Source organism: Callorhinus ursinus, unplaced genomic scaffold (genome assembly GCF_003265705.2).
Source record: "Callorhinus ursinus isolate GAN/ISIS: 27379988/994484 unplaced genomic scaffold, GSC_fseal_2.0 scaffold41, whole genome shotgun sequence".
Lineage (NCBI taxonomy): Eukaryota > Metazoa > Chordata > Mammalia > Carnivora > Otariidae > Callorhinus > Callorhinus ursinus.
Window position 1 is genome coordinate 14,043,641 of NW_027397103.1, and position 13,029 is coordinate 14,056,669.

The following is a 13,029-nucleotide window of genomic DNA, read 5'->3' on the forward strand; positions in this document are numbered from 1 at the left end:
CCAGGAGAATGAACAAAATGTCCCTTAAAACCCGAAACGGCATCCTCCTCTCTCTAGAAGACCTGTTTTCTTCTGTCCTGAGGCAGCGTTGCCCTCAGGTGAGGAAAAAAGTCTCTCTCTCCCAAATTAGAGAGAACAGATGGTTAGAGAGAACAATGGGAGGGAAGGTGTCACACGTATCCACACAGGGGAACCCAGCCACTCGGGGTGAGTGGCAAATGAGCAAGAAAAGCGGCCCATGACGTGAGAAGGCTGCGCTCCTAGGGGCAGGTAATGGTACAACTGCCCAACTCTTGTGCCCAGCTTTGAGGCACCTGCTGAACACCTGTCCGCAAATATGGCTGACTCTGGCTGTTGGCCCTTGGCAGGTGCTACTGATCCAGAATATGTATTCCAGTGAACCTTTCCGTTGTCTCTTACTGCAGAAATTAATACTATCGTGAGTCCCATTTTAGCAAGAAGGGCCCATTTGTCAGGGTGATGATCACCATTTCCAAAATAAATATTTTCTAGAAACATGTCTCGGGAGTAGAGACTGAGCCTGGATAACGAAAATTTGACTTTTAACAGCATTTATGACTTTTACAGGTTAGGAAGGACTTTACTTCCTAATTCTGCAGAGTGCATCGTCTAGATTATCCAAGACATTCCAAGCGTGGAAAGCATTGCAAAAGAATAGTGTTACGGATTCAGAAGTTTTCCAGGTCAAACATTTTCTGTTTGGAACTATCAAGCTTTCAATCACTTAAGAAATATTATCTCCCCCCAACAAAATGTCCTAGCAGCCCAGATTCTTTCTTCTAAAGGGGAACGCTGATTATGGTGTTAAATGCTTGTTGCCTCCTCTGTGGTTTGAATGAGCAGAAATGGCATCCCTAGGTTTGGAAGGCAGAGCCTTTGACCTTGGAGGACGTGCAGCGCCCCCTAGTGGGATATTTGCTGACAGGTGTTCAGCAGGTCCCTCCTCTGGCTGGGGGAGCCACTCCCTCAGTTACTTAACACTCATCTTCTCCAAAGTCACACACACATGCTTACAGCATACAGAGCCCCAGACATACCTACCTGGAGACCTAAAATAAACTTAAATTCCTCTTGAAAATGTTTTCGTTGCTCAAGTCACCCGATGCCACAAAGAACCTAAACTTACATATTTCTGCCGAAATAGGCAGCATCTGTCCCCCTTACAGCTTTCTGTGTTTGCAACACACATTTTTGTTATTTTCCTAGCTCACTGTTTCCCTCAGCGTCACGTTGTCTTCCCCACATTAAAACTGTCTCTTGCTATGCCAAGGCAGCGCCTTGAAATTAGCTAAATCAAATCTTACCATTAAAAGGAAATCATTTTTTACTCAAACAAACTTGCACTTGACAGGATTTAGTACCTCGTTGTATTTAAATCAATAATAACTGTGAATTATTGATCACTTGCAAGGGGCAAAGCAAAATTAGCTACCGGGCCTGTTTCCAGAGTTTGGGTAAATTTATGACAAATGAGATATTGACTAATAATACTTTAAAAGTCTTTAAAATTTTTCAGCACTTCTGGTTACAAGGAATTTATTAGGCCAAGTACTGTAAAATGTAATGAAATAGATTAGTTCTCTTTTGAAATACGAGTAGACAGTATACTAGGTAACAGTAAACATAAAGCTTCTCCTTTATGTATATTTCTACTTTAAATTATGGATGGTGCTTTCAAGTTTCCATGCCAAGAAGCACCCAGAACATCCAAAATTAAAAGAATAGCTCTCGAATAGTTCATAAAAAGTAAACATCCAGATGCTAAATTAAAGTTTATGTCTCCATTCCTTGAGTCATTTTCTTGGCAAAGCTGTATCTTGAACTTATTTGAGAGTGAGCACACACAGATATCACCTAGCAGAGACCATTGAACCCCTGGTCTCAGAAGCAGTACCAGGAGCAGTTTTATTTATGTGAAACGTGGGTTTGTTTCCGTCCAAGTTGGTGTGGTTTTTCCTTTCAATGTTAAAACGGTGTGTTGAGAAATTATTCTTACTCTTCCTTAATGTCAAGGGTCGAAGACCAAACATCCTATGGTGGATCCACTCTCCCCTAAATTTGTGGTGTTATGGGCACTCTCCACTTTATTCATTATTTACGGCATTTCCTTGCTCTGCAGACAGACATTCATCACCGGAGAAAGAGCTACAGGCTTCGTTTTACAAAGGACAAGCTGAGGAAGACATACGTTAGCATCACCACCCGAGGTTCCGGGACATGTGTCTACTGATCTCCTCTACTTTTTCTAACTAGCTCCTTAAATATGGCATTGTAGGGGGGAACTCTGTCAGTATGAATAAACAAATCCTAACAGAAACCCCAGACATGCTGCCAGTGTTTTTATTAACAATGATTTTTCTTCCCAGAAATCTACATTTTAATGACCATCAACAGGCCATCAGAAGAAACACAAAGATTTGTTTATGCGGGATTTTGTCTCATTATTCACCTTATCATACATACCTGGGCCCACAGCCTGGGAAGCTGCAAAACTTATCATTCCAAAAACTTATCTCTTGCTCATGCTTTGAAAAAAGATTTTTCAGCTCAACTCCCAACAGACAAAAAAATTCACGTTGTCAAGACGATGGAGAGTGATGGTGTGCTCAAAGGGGGAAGTGCTTGTTCTTCTCAGCCCCTTGCCTCCAAAAAAGGAGAACTTCCATTTCTCTTTTGTTAGAGCAAAAAAAGAAAAATATGGGCTGTTCCCAGACTGAATCAGAAACAAACACGTGTGGGTCACAGAATACCTCTCAGGTATGAGTAAAGTTGTCCCTCCGTGGAAGGGAAGGCAAGGCCGACCATCTTCCCTGGGGCAAAGCAAGAACGCAGAAGTTGGTGACTCTCTGCTCACACCTCCATCACCCGGACCTTGAATGAGATGCCACCAGCTCCCTGAGCCCTGATGGCTCCAACTGCAAGAGGGACACAATCATGCTGCTGCCTGTGTGGGAGGCATGGTCAGGATGGGTGGGAGGAGGGAGATACTTCATTGCCAGTGATGTTGTTTGATGCTGAGACCTCTGCTGCCCACTCAGGGCTTTGAGGCTCTCTTCTGCACCGAGGGAGGGCCAACTCTTCTAAATCAGAGCTTTGCCAGTGAGGAGATCCTGGAGTCTTACCTCTTTTCTTAGGAATTTTACCTTGTTATACTTCCAAAATCGATCTCCCCGAGGCTCCACCATATCAAGAATCCTGGATATAAAGTCTGAGTGCCAGTACTGACCTCCCCATCCGCTTGCTATGTGATTTAAAGCCACTAATTTCTAACCTCGATGGTTTTCACATGGGATTATTACTATGTGCTTCATCTAGTGTGGAAATAGATAATCAATTTTTGTTTATTTGAGTCATTGGAAACACTATGTATTCATTAAGAAATAAGCATGGAAGGGTATTTTTTAAATGAAAAGTGCTAATACATCCTCAGGGACAGTCTTCTCTAATTTCCTGTTTTCTTAAAAAAAAAAATAATAAAAAAAGGAAACCAGTATCTCAGAGAAAGCAAATGCCTGTCTGAGATGCTCACCTTCTACCCATGGAGTCTTAACTTCCAATACCTCAGATGGTGACCTTACTTGGAAATAGGGTAATTGTAAGTATACTTGGTTAAGATGGGGTCATACTGGAGTATGGTGGGATCCTAATCCATTACGATCTGTGACCTTACAAGAAGGGGAATTTGAACATAGACATCACTCAGGGAGAATGTGCCATGATAGTTGGGAGGTGCACTGCCCTAAGAGGGGGATCTACCAGCAGCAGAGAGAGAGCCCTGGACGTACGCATCCTTAGAGCTTTCGGGAGAGCACAGTCCTGCTGACACCTCAACCTCAGGCTGCTGCTGGCCTCCAGAGCTGCGAGGCAAGACATCCTGTTGTTCTGAGCACCCCCCGCCCAATGTGTGTGCTTTGTTACGGCAGCTCTGGGAAACTTGGGCACCTGTCTGTTCTAGATGATCTTCACTCTTCCGGCCCTGCTCATCTGATTTCATCTGTGACCATGGATTTCCTTTATAACACATTTCTCCAGGAGCCCAGCTGCAGGTGGCCTGTGAGACAATATGTTTGTTGCAATCCCTGCTGTGCAGGAGGCAAATGAGAACAGGGGCTTGGAGTCCAGGGACTCGGATTTGATCTCTGGGGGCTACTTGCCACTGCCATGTGACTTGGGGAAAGCAATTTATCACCTCTAGGCCCCAGCTTCCTCTTCTGTAAAATGGGGGCAGCAATACCTGCCTCAGGGGATTGTGGTGAGGAGGAGATGGAATCATGCTGAGAAACACTTTAGCAGAGAGCCTGGCACATAAAATAATCTGAGAGTAGGTGGTAGTTGTTATTACACTTGAAAAACTTGAGTTTTGAAGAATGTGTGTGTGTGTGTGTGTGTGTGTGTGTGTGTGTGTGTTACTATGCTCTATTACGTTAATGGCAATGCTTGTTTGCTTCCTCTCGACTAAGACTGGTATGGTAGCCGGCATTAATCATCAATGCAGTGTCCTAATCCTAATCCTAAAGTCATGAGGGACCCAGGCTCTTTCTGTCTTATTGCTCAGCATTCCTAGGGTGTTATCATCTGTTTGGTCCAGAGAGTTCATCACTGTATCCCAGGACAACCAGTAGGGAAAGGATGTGGGGAAACAGGAACATTTCCTAGAAGAGACCCACTTTCCATTGGCTGGGACTTGGATTTGTGGCCACATCAGGCTGCAGTGTAGCCTTGATCCTGAGCAGCCAATGCAAAATGGGTGTTCAATGCAGAGAAGTGGAGGGTGCAACTTGGGTGAACTGGCTGTCTCAATCCCAAACATACATCAGCACATAGATGGTGGCCAACAAAATATGGTTAATGCATTATTATTTTTGTTACTATTATAATGATGATTAATATCTGACCCTGGCAGACTGTCTCCTATCTTAAGCAAAGAGGACAATTTCCATACCATTGTTGGGGAAGGAAAACTTTTCTTTATCTTGCAAGGTTCTTCTCACTGCTCTAAGAATTAAATAGACACGAGACAGATTAACAGGAGAGATTAAAATTAATTGTGTACACACTGGGAACCCATATAAACATTAGAGATTCCAAAAGCGGGCAACATGATGTGTATGAGTCATTCCAGACTAAGGAGAAGGGGCTAGGGGCCTGAGGCTTCCAAGGGAAGGAAGGCACTTCATGGGAAGAATGGAAAAAGTACATGTTTGGTAAACAAATGTTTACCGGGCCATCCGGAGACAATGGAACACAGACAGGACTTTAAACAAAAGGCTTCACTAGTGTTGAAGAGGAAAAATGTTTCTCTACCTTTCAAGATTCCTCTAGCTGGTCTAAGAATTAAATTTACATGAGATGGATTAATAACAGAAAAACCAAAGTTTAATTATGTGTGCACAGAAGCCCAATAATGAAATTGAGACCTAAAGAAATGACCAAGGCAGGCAGTTTTTATGCTTTTGAGACAAAGAGTCGATAAATCTGTGAGGAATTGATAGGACATAGAAAACTTAACTTTGTGAGTTGTAAGGAATTTTAAACAGACTGTGTCCTGGGTTGTAAATCAGTAAAAGTATAAGATTTATTTATACAGCCTACTTGGCTCTGAATTCCCCTCTCTAATGATAAGTTTTCTCTTTACCTCCTGGTGCAAGCAGCGTACCTTTCACGTTTCCTGGAAACAAGGGGTGGGGTGGTTCAGAGTGTTCTTCTTGTGTTGGCTGTTTCTTAATTAACTTTTAATTCAAAATAATCAGTATCCCCAAGTGGCACATTTTGGGGTGGCCTGCCCTTGGCCCTTCACTAGCCTCCTCCCTGTCTACTGTAGCTAGCTCATACCTTAATGTAGTTATCTATGGTGATAGCTCCCTTCTGTGGACAGGTTCTCTATTTAGCTTTAGTGAGTAGGGAGGGAAAAAAGAAAAACTTCTCAAATCTTCTTCTTCTTAAAAATAATCAGCCTAAAATTATCTACATACCAAAGAGACACATTTTGGGTTGGCAAATTTTGCTCCGTTACACCACCTATTAAAGATTTCCTAGGACCATTGTATTTTTAATAAGGTTCACCTCTTTGCATTAGAATTTGTTTTACAACTATGGGTCCATTTTTACTCCTGGCTCCTAGATGGTCCTGCCATGTTTCCCAGTGTTAGGGCATTGGTCAGTGCTATAAGATACCCTTCCATCATCCAACACAACACAGGAAACTTAGGAAGGAGTCATGCCTCTCTCCATGCAATCACTTCCCCGCACTGTGGCTTTCAGCAATGCTGTATTCTATAATTTAAAAATGATGAAATTTAAGGAAGCAGCTTAGTAGTACTGAACCCAATTATTGGACATTTTTTCCCTCCCCCAAATAGTGAAGTTACAAGACAGGAGAAAGTTAAACATGAGGGATGATGCCTGGCAGACAGAAGTAGCAGCTGAGAGCATTCTGAGCCTGACTTGCACGTGACTCCCCTCAACTCAGTTTCTTAAATGACCAGAAAAGCTGCTTTCTGGAAAAAAAAAATGTGTGTTTGGGAAATGAGTCATTGTTCCCATATGATACATAGTGACTTTTATTTTTATCATCAATGCAAAATCTGATTTGTATGCTAAATTATTAATACTTTTCTCTCTATATTTTGGAAAATGTTTTAATTTTGAAGATGAAAAAGCACCATTTAAATGGGGGAAATAAATTACTGAATATGAAAATATCTCTAACTAGGGAACGGAATTGCTTATCTGCCAAAGACATGTGTCAAAAATAAGGAAACATATCAAAACAGCTAATTCACCTGTCAGATTAGTATTTTTGATAGGCTGCATATTGCTAATGGAAAAAATAAAGGAGCATTTTTTTAGCTTTGGGTGAGTTCGTGAGTTTAATTTCCCTACTTCTTTGGAAACATGATTTTCCTCTGTGCAATTGCATAGTTGTCCAATCGCTTCTAGAGATGAGTTAAAGCAGCTCATAGTAGCAGAAATGGGAGAGAAGGAGCTGCTTCTTCACTCCTCTGACGGTGGGTCAAAGCTGTGTGAATCTCGGGGACCTACTACAACAGCAGGAAGAATGTCGGTCTGGGGATATTTGAAAAGAGGGCATCTGGCTGGAGTAAGAATCCCACGCTGAGCTGTGCTGTTATTCTACCTGGGGCAGAAGCTTGGAATGTAGAAGCACCCAGTGGGGAAAGTGACACTTGGCACCAAGGAGATTGAGCGTGGGTAGGAAGAGCAGAGGGGTCTCTGGGGAATCGTGCAGGCATCCATAAGAAAAGGAGTCAGCTTTCAATACCTGTCAGGTCCAGGGGTTGTAAAGCCACCTTACCACAATGTTTAACCAGGAAGAATATGCTTACTCCGTGTCCCTCCCTGGGGGGTAAAAGCCTTTGCTAGGGGAAGAAGGAGCAATGCTCAACGGGGACAGATACAGATCTAATCAGGGAAAACATCTTATTCACGCCGTTTTTATTTATACAATTAATATAATTATTTCCAAATTATACATTGAGGCTGTATTATCTTAAAGATAAGACCGAGTATGTAAGAGTGTATTAGAGTAATAGTAACAAACATAAGAAGTAAACCTTCTGATCTCACTGCATTGACATAAGAGAATTCTTCCCCTCCTCCTCCTGGCTCTCGGAGGTCCTTCCAGGTCGGTATCAAGAATTTGGTTCCTTCCATTTTCTGTATGTGTTGATACGAAAGAGAAAGCATCAAGTAGACACTCCCACTTCTTGCACATGTTGGCTCAGAAGGGACACATCCCTGCTGCTCACACCCGGTTGGTGACAACTATTTGCACATCCCCATCTAGATGCCGGTGGGTGGCAAATGCCATCCCAGGCTGGACAGCTGCTTCTCTGTGACAACTCACACGTTGGGAGAGGCAGTACGCATTTTTGGCGGAGAGCAACCTCTCTACATCAGAAAGTGTGAGCTCTAAACCCCTGAGACTTCCTAGTCCGTCTGCAGGAGAAGGAGACAAGCTCATCCTTCTGAGCAGAAAGAAAGGGAGGGGAAGAGACAGAGAAGAATCACTTCTCAGATCACTTCCCTTAAGTCCCAGTGGCCCAGCGTGGCAGGTGCACATGACACAGGGGCTCCCGAGGGGACACGGCAGGTTCCCTCGGGAAGCCACATGAGGGGATCAACACAAAGGAGTGTTGTCTAAGCAGAGGATTCTGAGTTGAAGAGAGGCTAGCCAGACATCTAGGCAAACACGCGACACCTGTGGAGAAGCCGCAGAGATAGGACACAGCATGACGCATTCTGGGGTCGGTGTGTTACCAGGCAGAAGCCAAGTGATGATGGACCTTGTTACCCCACCAGCCTCTGGGGCTTTAGCCTGAGGGCAATGGAACCCCACTGGAATGGTGGTGGCATAATTAGATTTGCATTTCCGGAAGACCCCAGGAGCTGCAGGGAGAAGGGCCTGAAGAAGGCAGGACTGATGGGCGGCCCCCTCGGGTCACAAGACTCCAAACCCCCAGCCCCGCAGCAGAAGCCAGCTGAAACTCACCCTCTCTCTTTACAGGCTGGTGTTTCACCTTGGTAGTACTTGAGGTTGTGTAGACGTATCACTACGTCTCCTTCTCAGTTCAAAGCTCAGAAACAGTTAACTTGCCGTTGCCATTGATTTGCCATAAATTGTTCTTCATTGTGGGCTTCGGTAGACCCCACACAGATTAAGTCAGTGGTTAGCAGGAGCTAAGATCAAGGTTCAGCCACTGAAGGACTCATCACAGAAATGGAATTCAGTTACAGGGGACTCTCTCCCTCCACACATGCAAACTTAGAGCCATACATTTATATGCATAGAGAGAAGCTGGAGAGAAGGAATGATATACCAGGTGTGAAAAAATGTACATGTATCAAGTGAAAAAGGGATTAACTGGTTTTCTTGTCCCTGCAACGACTTAAAAAAAAAAAATATATATATATATATAAAGTCATCTCTGTGCCCAACGTGGGGCTCAAACTCATGACCCTGAGATCAAGAGTCGCATGCCCCTCCGACTGAGCCAGCAGGGTGCCCCCTGCAATGTCTTTTCTCAAAAGGGTTCAGCATGGAAGCAAGAGAGGCCGGCCATCTTTCTTCAAGCCCCACGCGTGCAGGGGCTGGCCCCACACAATGGGCCATGGGATGCATGAGATAGTCAACGACCAAAGCAGGACTGTAATTGAACAGATCTGTCAGTGAAGCCCAACTCTCCTGTAAAGTCACTGGAGATCTTATCTTTAGTTGAAATGTCCACATCGAGTGCAACGGCTGTAGGAGCCTCATGCTGCACCCCTCCTTTTCCAGCTGGAAGGCCCGATTCCTGAGCACGTGGGACCAGCTGTTCATGGCTTCCTTGTGCCTCACGGGACAGCCCCACATCTGGGGGCAGCGGGGGTGCTCTGCGTGAGCACACCGCTCCGAGGGATCTGAAGGACAGATGTTGAGCCCCACGGACTGGAAGACGCAAAAGTCTCTAGGACAAATGTCATTGTGTGAGTGTCAAATCGGGATCATTAAATATTGTAATCCATATTGCATGTGTTAGTTTTGCCTCGTGTCATTGGAAAAGAAAGGCCTGTTACTGCAGGCATGTGTGTATTTATATACATGCACATGCTGTGTTTTACACATTATGTACTTATGATGAAATTAATTTTAACTTGAGGCATTATGATATATAAATATTCATAACTATGATTGGTTGGTGGGTTAAAGACCTAAATTTGGTGATAAGAAAAATAAAACAACTTTGAGATTCTTGGGCAAGAAGGATGAGCCTGGCCATTGGGTAAGCCACTTAGCAAATATTGAAAATTTGGCCCCAAGGAAGTCAACCTCATCAGAGGTCCCTTCAGCCAGCTTCGCTATTTGGAAGCATGATGGAGAGAAACCTGTAAGATTCTCTCTCAGTGAACCATATTTCAAAGTGATTCACTCCCTGAAAATGTCCTTTATTCTGCTCCCTCCAGGGGTGAATAGGGCCCAACACCCCATGAGACATGAGGCTGGAATCCCCCAAATGAGCCCATTTCCCTCATTCTCCAGTCTTTGAGGGCGTGGCAGACAGTGATGGCTTAATCAGAGAATGACTCTCCTTCCTTCCTTCATTCATTCAGTCAAAAAATCTTTGCTGGACATTGAATATATCTGAGCCTGATTTCATATTCTGAGCAGACAGACATGCATAACACTATCCCTGTTCTCAAGAAGCTTTAGTCTACTGGAAAAGATCGGAGTTTGTGCTGTACTGACCTTGAGAAGTGTTGCATGATCAGATAATAAAAGCACCTACTCTGATACCAAATTCTAGTCCAACCCTGCACTGGCTGTGTGATCTTAGGCCAATCACTTAAGCTCTATGGGCATCAATTTTCTTATATGTAAGCCACGTGCACTAACAATAGCCTACATCCTAGTATGGTGGCTGAGGTGATTTATATACAGCCTAGTTGGCCTCATGGTGAGTGTTCGGTGAACATTATAATTTCTATCTCTCTGGAGTACGTAGAGCCTCAATTCGTGATTCACAAAGGGGCAGGGGCCAGACAAAACTCTGGAGGAGGATTCATATATGTCTTAGCAATTCACTTGACTATTACAAAATAGTTAAATAATAAGGCATATTTAGTAAAACCTTGTTTTTATAATACAATCTAGAGAAGGTGCAAGTCTATATATGCTTTGCGGGAATATGTAGAATATAGCAAGAGTTCTCAGAGGGAGCCTCTCCACCTCTGCCCGAAGCTGGACGGAGGAGGGAGAATCGAACATCAGGGATTTGCGTGTTTTGGCAAAGAAGGGCACCGGTTAAATAAAAAGTTGGGGAACACCAGCCTAAACCTATTTGGATCAAGGAAGTCCTTAGAAATAAAGTTAGTGGCAGAGATTTCAAGCATTGTTGCTGAACAAAGGAACCAGAATTTGGGGCAGGAGTTATTTGGGTGGTTCTATCCTATGGCAGGGGGTCTTCTGCATGGGGGTATGGCTGATTTTGAGAAGTAAGGGACACAGTTGTCAGGATAAATGAAACAGTTCCTATCTCTCTTCCTCACCATGCCACACCTCCTGGCAATAGGTACCCAAGCTTGGGCTGACCGTATCTGGGCCTTACCCTTGGCTCCTGTGAGTGGAGAGGAGTGAAGTTTCTTTATTTAGGCTGAGTCTAAAGCATTAATTTTGTTTCAACCAAAATGGTATTTATTACTTGCGATTGCTGGCGCTTGCCCCTAAGAAATGGTCGTGCCATTGTGGACCATGGTGTCCTTGTACAAGATGGCGCACTCACCAAGACACCTGGGATTCATGAGTCTGGCAGCCTTGTCCCTTACCTTTAAAGTCTTTTCTGTAACTTTGAGGATGGCAAAGGCCAAAGAGACCCTTGTGAATAGCCTGGCTTTCCATACTGATTTGTATTCATGGGAATGGCATCTGCAAGTACAAGCTGACATTAACAAAAAAAAATAAGACTTTGAAATATGCATCATTCTTATGAACTGAAATCCACCTAATGCCGAAATATTTTTGTGCTCTTGCTTTTGCCTTGATCCGATTAGTGTTTCTCAGCCCGGGCTGCACAATGGAATGAATAATCTTAAGAGCTTTTAAAAATCATCATCCCTGGGACTCAGCCCCCAAAATTCTGATTCAGTGGTTATGAGATGAGATCCAGTAAATGATACAACTAAAAAACTTCTTGGGTGATTATAATGGGCAGCCAGAGCTGAGGACCACAGGCTAACTCTTGTGATTTTTGCAAGGAAGATTCATCATTTGAGTTGGAATATGTGTCTGGGCAGCTTCATGTCCTGACAGGCTATGGAGGTTTCTCCCATGCCAGAGTGTGGCAATGACAGAACACTTGAGATACACTCCGTCCTGGTCATTTCATATGAGCATCAACATGCACCTGTCACCTGGGTTATGACTAGTGGCACAAGATCCTTCAGAGTTCGGAACTCCGGAGATGTACTTCTTCTTTTTTTTTTTTTTTGGTTGTCAAATGATCCTTTGTTGAAACATTTTCCTTTGTAGTTAACTAGCCGGGCATTCCAGCGCACCACTGTTGATGTCATCTATGATGTCATGAGGGTGGCGGCCATCTACATTGCAGCCCACAGACTGGGCAGTCCCCAGGATCTCTTTAATGGTTCCAGAGAGTTCTCTCGCTAAAGATCGGTGTCACATCTGTCAGGCAATATTGACAATCTCATCAAAAGTGATATTTCCACTGTGCTTAATGTTTTTCTGCTTCTTTCTGTCTCTTGGTGGTTCCTTGAGGGCTTTGATAATCAGGGCAGAGGCAGAAGGTACCACTTCAATCTGGGCCTGTCTGTTCTGAATGGTCAGTTTCACCGTAATCCTTAGACCCTTCCAATCACCGGTTGCCTTGGCGATGTCATCACCAACCTTTTTTGGAGACAGACCCAGCGGGCCTATCTTCGGGGCCAGGGCAGACGTGGCACCGACTTCGCCACCGGTGCACCTCCGGTACACGACTTTGATCTCGTTGGGGTCGAACTTAGGCGGCATGGCGGAGGTGGCTGGTGTCGGGTGAACCCGGATTCGGGACAACCGAAGAAAGTTGCACCTTTGCCTCCCCGAGCCGAAAGCCAAAAGCCGGAGATGTACTTCTAACGATAAAATAAATGTTCTGGTGTCAAAGTCATACCATGGGGTAGGAAAGTAAATTATAGCTGTGGGTTAAGTTTATCAATGGGCAAAATAAACCAAAAAGTGAGGGGAGGGGGACATCAAATTTTCCGTGCGCTGGACTGGAGTAGTCTTGTGAGGCTACGGGAAAATGGCCAATTCTCGTTAATTAGGATTCTCCCCATCTTAGGGCTCCCCTCATCTCTTGTGGCCAGGGTGTACAGAAGAAGCAAGCTCACTAAAAAGGAGTTCTGATGATTTCTAAAAAATTATGGTGATTGAAAAATATTAGGGGCACCCAGGTAGCTCAGTCGGTTAAGTATCCAATTCTTGATTTTGGCTCAGGTTTGTGAGATCCAGCCCCACGT

The 13,029-nt window shown here is 44.1% G+C and overlaps 1 pseudogene; it reads right to left on the reverse strand.

The window, feature by feature from the left end:
- Positions 1–11,999: 11,999 nt before the first annotated feature.
- LOC112837498 (large ribosomal subunit protein uL11-like) lies at positions 12,000–12,556 on the reverse strand (annotated as a pseudogene).
- Positions 12,557–13,029: the final 473 nt, after the last annotated feature.